This window comes from Chenopodium album, chromosome 5, assembly GCF_948465745.1.
Source record: "Chenopodium album chromosome 5, dcCheAlbu1.1, whole genome shotgun sequence".
NCBI lineage: Eukaryota > Viridiplantae > Streptophyta > Magnoliopsida > Caryophyllales > Amaranthaceae > Chenopodium > Chenopodium album.
In genome coordinates, this window is record NC_137838.1 from 65,064,602 (window position 1) to 65,071,717 (window position 7,116).

The following is a 7,116-nucleotide window of genomic DNA, read 5'->3' on the forward strand; positions in this document are numbered from 1 at the left end:
ATAACTTCGACAGGCCTTTTTCACTTGGGCTGAATTTTTCTTTTCTTAATTTATCTTGGACTTGCAACAAAATTAATACTCCAAACAAACCGAGCCCTTAATCACCGAACCAAATTTAATTAGCTCGACCTTGGGCTTCAAAAACTCGTCATAAGGTACGATCATCTCTAATATTTTCATAGTGGCTCAATAAGCTCGGGAATTGTCATAATTCTTCAAATTCCTACAAAATAATACCAACTCTACAAAAACGCTAGAAAACGTATATTAGTAATAAAAATAGCTCCGTAGAGCCCAAATAAGCACAAATATGACCGTGGGACGGGGAATAAATATATATATAAAATAGACTCATCAGAAACTCTATCCAAAACTGACATCCTTCCACTTTTTCGGCCATATGTTTTTATCTACAAACAATTTTTAATCAGATTCTAATTGGGTTGGAAATTAGACTTCAAGATATTTCTAACGACATATTATATTCCTTATTTGAACTTTTGGATCAAAAGATATGATAAAAACAAAATCCGCAAAACTATCTTGCAGCGCCGGACGGCAGGCCTATTGCGCGGTGACAGACTCTGTATCGCGGCTCTGCACCCTGTCGCGCGCCGACAGGGGAAGTTGCGGCGATAGCGTCGAGTTTTATTCCTCTTCGAACTCTTATTCTTTTTTTATCAAATCCGGACTGATTTTCGTTATAAATAGCGTCCTTAAACCTCCGTTTTTAATCATCAACTCTCAACAAAAACTCTCTAATGCTCTTCTCTCTCTAAGCTAAAGCTTATTCTCTCTCTCCCTCTTTCTAAGCCTAGCCTTTTACAAACACAATTCCTTATACGTTAGCACTAGACACACCTAGCATAGTTCGAAGATGCCTTCGCCTTAGACGTGAAAGGTTTGATATTTCTGAAGGTTTGGTCCCAAATCTAGTCTAAACTTTCTTAATTCTTTCTTTCAACTATTTAATTTAATTCTTTGATTATTATTTTTACTTGAAGTTACTAACGTGTGTATTTTGTTATTAGAAAGAGATACGAGGCATCCAAGTAAGTGCTTTAATTGTTTAATTGATATTTTGACATAAAATTCATGTTTAGATTGTTATTTTTGATTCTTAGTATCATGTTAGGATGCTTTTCTTAGTATGATGTTAAGGGCAAAGAATATAATGTCAATTATGATTTTTATGATGCTTCCTATTTTCTTTCTTAATATTCATGTTAGTATCATGTTAGGGCTAAAGCTTTGATTTTTATTGTTTAGTGACATGCTAGGGTTTGTTATTAATCTTGTTAGTATCATGCCTAGGATCTAGCTATTATTATGCTTTAACATGATTATTATTTATTTTGATTGTTATGTTGCTTGATTATATATTGATTGTTATTCCTTGATCACGCCTTTTATGCATGTTAAAAGGGAATTGGTACTTGTAATCACGCTTAATAAGATAACTAATAATCTTGTTTAGGGGTATGGTTATAATTCAAGTGATCGCCAATAATAGTTTTATTTTTGCATTAATATTCAACCAACATAGATTAAACAGGTTTAGGGTAAACCTATTGATTGCATGTTAGTTAGAAAGCGAACATGAATACGATCAGAATAAAGTAGAGGCCTATTATTAGGGCAGACTCTTTCTCTTTTAGGTTGGATTCTTACCTTCATCCCCGAACTACCAGTCATGGTTCCAGACCTATTGGAGTTGACGTTCTCATGAATCGTTAAGGGGTGTAACCTTCACCCTGTGAACGGTTTACAAGTTCCTAAAACTTGTTGGCGACTCTTTTGCTCTAGCTTCTTTCCCTTTGGATGCCACCGTACTTTAGTGTATGATCACATTGGGGTTCAAGTTTGGGGTAATTCTTGAAATATTCCCTATAACAACCCACATCTCTCTTTCGAGCAACAGATGCATCTCATGAATGCCGGTTTCACCCGCATGTCCACCGAGTTTGAGACTATGAGAAAGTCTCACAAAGACATGAAGCTCTATTAGGGAATTGGTTCTACTTGTATCTTATGTAATAAGTGGCATAATAAGCCACATGTTTCGAAAAAAAGAAAGAGCCGCTCACTATTAAAAGAGGCGAGGGCAATGTATGTTTGAACAAAAAAAGAAAAAAAAGGAAAGAAAAATATACTACCTCCGTTACACGTTAAGTGCAACATTTGCCAAATAAGGAAGCTACACATTAAGTACAACAAAGTGAAAATTTCCTAATATAGTAAAAAAATTTCTGCCAAATTACAATTCTGCCTTACTTAATTTTCTTAAAAAACAAATTAACACAAATTTACAGATTTGATTAGAATCCATTCCTTAGTTAATTTATCAAATGACTCCCACCAAAATCAAAACACAACCCTCCCAACTACCCACATTTAATTCAATCAATTCACATTAAATCAACTCCCACCTTCATCATTCATCTTCATTCATCTCATGAACCCAGAAACCCTAACCACAACCATACGCCCCTCTTTCTCTCTCTTCCATCCATCTTTGTCTTCTATCAATCTCTCTCTTCCATTCGAGTTTCCCCCATTGATTTTCCGATCAGATCTGACCGGAATCAACGCTTTTTCCCTTTTTTTTAAACAAATTTCGCTGATTTACTCGTTTGTGTACACTTGAGTCCCTAAAAATGGCTGATTTGACCCCTTTACATGATGCGTTTTTCGCTTGTGATGATGACGACGAACGTGATGTTCTTGATGAGCTTATTGTGTATCTTGAGGATGATTTGCCTTGGCCTTTTCAATTTTACAGATCCGGTGAAGCTAAGGAGGCGTTGTCTGACCATTCTTTTGAGTGTTTGGGAAGGGTCCTTAATTCTATTCAGATGGCAAAAGGTGAAGATCCTGTGGTGGATTTAGAAGAGAACTACCATCCTAGGGTTCCAATTGTCAAACCGACAAGACCCACCTTTAAACCAAGAAGGCTAGGTAGAGCTACAATTATGCGGAGGATAAGTGGGAAGGGGGTGAAAATTTGTGATGCTGAAGAAAGGGACAACGGGAACGAGGGAGGTTCAGATGGAAAGGGAGGGGGAAAACACGGGGGTAAAGGGAAGGAGACGAAGAAAGGGGGAAAGGGTGGGGTAAAAGAAAAGGGAAAGGCTGTTGAAGAGGAGGAGTACTATGGTTTTACAATGAAAAATCCCCAGCCAAAATGATCTTCCCTTCTGAAGAAGCAAAAGATGGCAACAAAAGGATCAGATCTGGGTTCGTGGTTGATGAGGACCAATTCGATCCATGTTACCTCGATTTTCTGAAACATCTTGATCGAAAATTTCACCCTTCTCAGTGAATGGGCAGCGTATAATTTTCTTCACCCATATTTAATTTCTGTTTCTGTTTACCTTAGTCCCTTTGTTTGTTGCATGAAATATATGCTAGCTCTGGTTGTTATATTCTTCAATACATGTTTTGCTTTATTGTTATTGCTATTGCTACAATGAGATAATCTTTCTATGAGTCCCAATTGTGATGATTATCGATGTTGCTCCTATTTTGAATATGGTTGGCTTTTCTGGTGATATTGTGAATATGGTTGTGGTTTTCTAGTTGATATTGTGGATATGGTTGGCTATTTTGGTTGTGGTTTTCTGGTGATATTGTGAATATGGTTGTGGTTTTCTAGTTGATATTGTGGATATGGTTGACTATTTTGGTTGTGGTTTTCTGGTGATATTGTGAATATGGTTGTGGTTTTCTAGTTGATATTGTAGATATGGTTGGCTATTTTGGTTGTGGTTTTCTGGTGATATTGTGAATATGGTTGTGGTTTTCTACTTGATATTGTGGATATGGTTGGCTATTTTGGTTGTGGTTTTCTGGTGATATTGTGAATATGGTTGTGGTTTTCTACTTGATATTGTGGATATGGTTGGCTATTTTGGTTGTGGTTTTCTGGTGATATTGAATATGGTTGTGGTTTTCTAGTTGATATTGTGGATATGGTTGGCTATTATGGTTGTGGTTTTCTGGTGATATTGTGAATATGGTTTTGGTTTTCTGGTTGATATTAAGGATATGGTTGGCTATTTTGGTTGTGGTTTTCTGGTGATATTGTGACTATGGTTTTGGTTTTCTGGTTGATATTGTGAATATGGTTGGCTATTTTGGTTTATATTGTGAATATGGTTGTGGTTTTCTAGTTGATATTGTGGATATGGTTGGCTATTTTGGTTGTGGTTTTATGGTGATATTGTGAATATGGTTTTGGTTTTCTGATTGATATTGTGGATATGGTTGGCTATTTTGGTTGTGGTTTTCTGGTGATATTGTGACTATGGTTTTGGTTTTCTGGTTGATATTGTGGATATGGTTGGCTATTTTGGTTTATATTGTGAATATGGTTGGGTTTTTTATTTGATATTGTGTCTATGGTTGTCTTCTCTGTTTCACATTGAGAATATGGTTGCCTTTTGGGGTTTTTGTTGTGAATATGGTTGGCTTTTCTGGTGATATTGTGGATATGGTTGCCTTTTCTGTTTCACATTGTGAATATGGTTGCCTTTTTTGGTTTTTGTTGTGAATATGGTTGGCTTTTTTGGTGATATTGTGGATATGGTTGCCTTTTCTGTTTCACATTGTGAATATGGTTGCCATTTGTGGTTCATGAATGTTGATGAATATGGAGATGGTTGATTGATGAATGATGAATGTTGCCTTGAATGCATGTGTTTCATTGAATTGGGGAGGTCATTGTAATGCATGTCAGTCCTATTTTGGTTTATTGATCTCAGTGATACTTAGTTGAGAGATCAGTTTATGTTGTAGATTTCCAGATGATGAAGGGACTCAATTGACAAAATGGTTCATGTGTTTGATTTTGCTCCATTAAATTGTGTAACATTTGATGTTTGAGGTAACAAACCATGACTCATGTACTGAAAAAAAAATTACCTTATGATGGAAATGCTTAAAATAAATAAGGCACACACACACATAAAGAGTCCCTACTTGATTGCCTTACATGCCATTAGTTTAATTACACACAAAAGATGGCATAACTACATAGCAAATTTTACTAAGGGGCCCTAGACTAATTACATTCATAAAATGTGGTTACATGTGGCAATCAACAAATGTTACAACTTGTAATCAACTTGATTGCCTTCCATGCCTTTTCTTAACTGTACATACAAAAGGGCAGAAACACATAACCACATTATAAGGAGTCCCTATGACTATTACCTGCACAAAATGTGGTTCAAAATGGCAATATGTACTGTTGCATTTAGTCTGCATCCACTTCATTCCTTCCTTCTTCATTTCCTGCTTCTTGTTCTGCATTTGTGTCATTTGGTCGATCTGATGGCCCGAACCTTTCACTAAGATAGTGGATTGCCTCCTCTAAAATATACTTGTCCGCTGGAACATTTCTGGGCAAAATTCCTGCATTTTCCAGCCTTTCCTTTGCCATATGTGGAGTTCTGAAGTTGTTTCCCCCTTTATGATGAAGAATCTTTAGCATAACCATTTGTAATGTCAACCAACTGTTTCTGTTCACAATAGGGTCAAACTCAGTGTATGCATTCTCAACTTCCTTAATTAACTCAGACAAATTAGTTGGGAAAATATGATATTGCAGTGACTGAATTGAGTTGAATAGGCCTAAGTCTAAGACATTTAAATCAGGGGATTGGGCTGGTTGATATATCATTTGGATGTTGAGGCCCCTTTGGGTTGCTGCTGCCACAAACTCTGGATCTGTTGGTATTTTGTGTGGTCTAGCGTTGTCCCATTGAATGTACACATCCCTGCTTAATTGTCTTGGCCACTTCTCTAGAATACCTGGAATGACTTTGTTTAAAAGAATATCTCTTATGATATCTTTTGTGACATGTTGATGTGCTTTTAATTCCATTGTCCCAGCTTGCCTGTTCTTGCTACTTTTTTTTAGCCATTTGCTCATACACAAATGGGAAAATCCCATACTTCCCATCGTGAATAATTCTGCCTTGTTCATCTTGAAGTACTCTGCCAATGAGTCCCATGAACATGCCTTTCACTTTGAACCTTTTACTTTGTTGGCATCTGTATGGGTCTTCTTCTAGTGGACAGAGATAAAACTTTCTTGTCTCCGGGTTTAAATAAAACCATTTTTCGTCGATATGAATGACTTTATCCATATCAACAAATCTGGGATTTGTTGTGGGTGTGCCAGGGATGATATGGGATAAAACCCAATTCATCCTTGCAATCTTATGATCTGCACTGAGGGCTGGATGATTGTTGCTTGAATGAACCCTTAATTTGCCCTGTTTAACCAACCTATGAAGTGTGACATGTGAAATTCCCAAAGCAGCCGCATAACTTCTTTCGGTTGTCCGCAACCTTAGAGGGACTGACTGTAGTAGTGCATCTGGCCATTCTTTTGGTTTTGGACCAACCCTCCCCAATTTCTTTGTCCTGACATCAATCACCTCTCCATTTTCTCTCTGTTTTTGCATGTCCTTAAACACTCGATGTACTGTTGATCTGTGAACATGAAATTTCCTGGCTATTTTTTATTGTGCACCACGAGGTAATTCATCATCCTCTTGTAGCATAGCAAGAAGATGATCGACAATTCCCCTTCTTTGGTTGAGAGTTAATTGTTTTCTGCAAATCGTTGGCTGCCCCTGTTCATTTTCTTCATCTGTTTCTGTTTCATAACCATCTTCATCTGTTTCCATATCATCAAATTGTTGATTTTCTTCATCGATTAGCATTTGTTCAATACTCCAAAACCCATCATCACTGACCTCTTCCATTGCTTGCTGTCTTTTTTTTTTTTTTTTTTGTGTTGTTGTTTTCAGATTTTTTTGACAAAGCAGAAGGAACCTGAAGTTGGAATATAAGCTGCTGATGATGATTGCTGATGAAGCTGTTCTTGAATGCTGCTGTAGGAATTAATTTTTTGCTTCAATTTTTTTTTTTTAAAAAAAAAAAAAAAACTTTGGTTGTAATTTTATCTAACTCATGCTGACTGGTGGTTGTGTTATGAACTTATGGAACAATGAAATGCGTTTGTAGCTGCCTCTTTATAAAGGAGGTTGCCTTTTGGAACAAAGAATGTTTGACTTTGATATTTGGCAAAATATTGATTTGGAA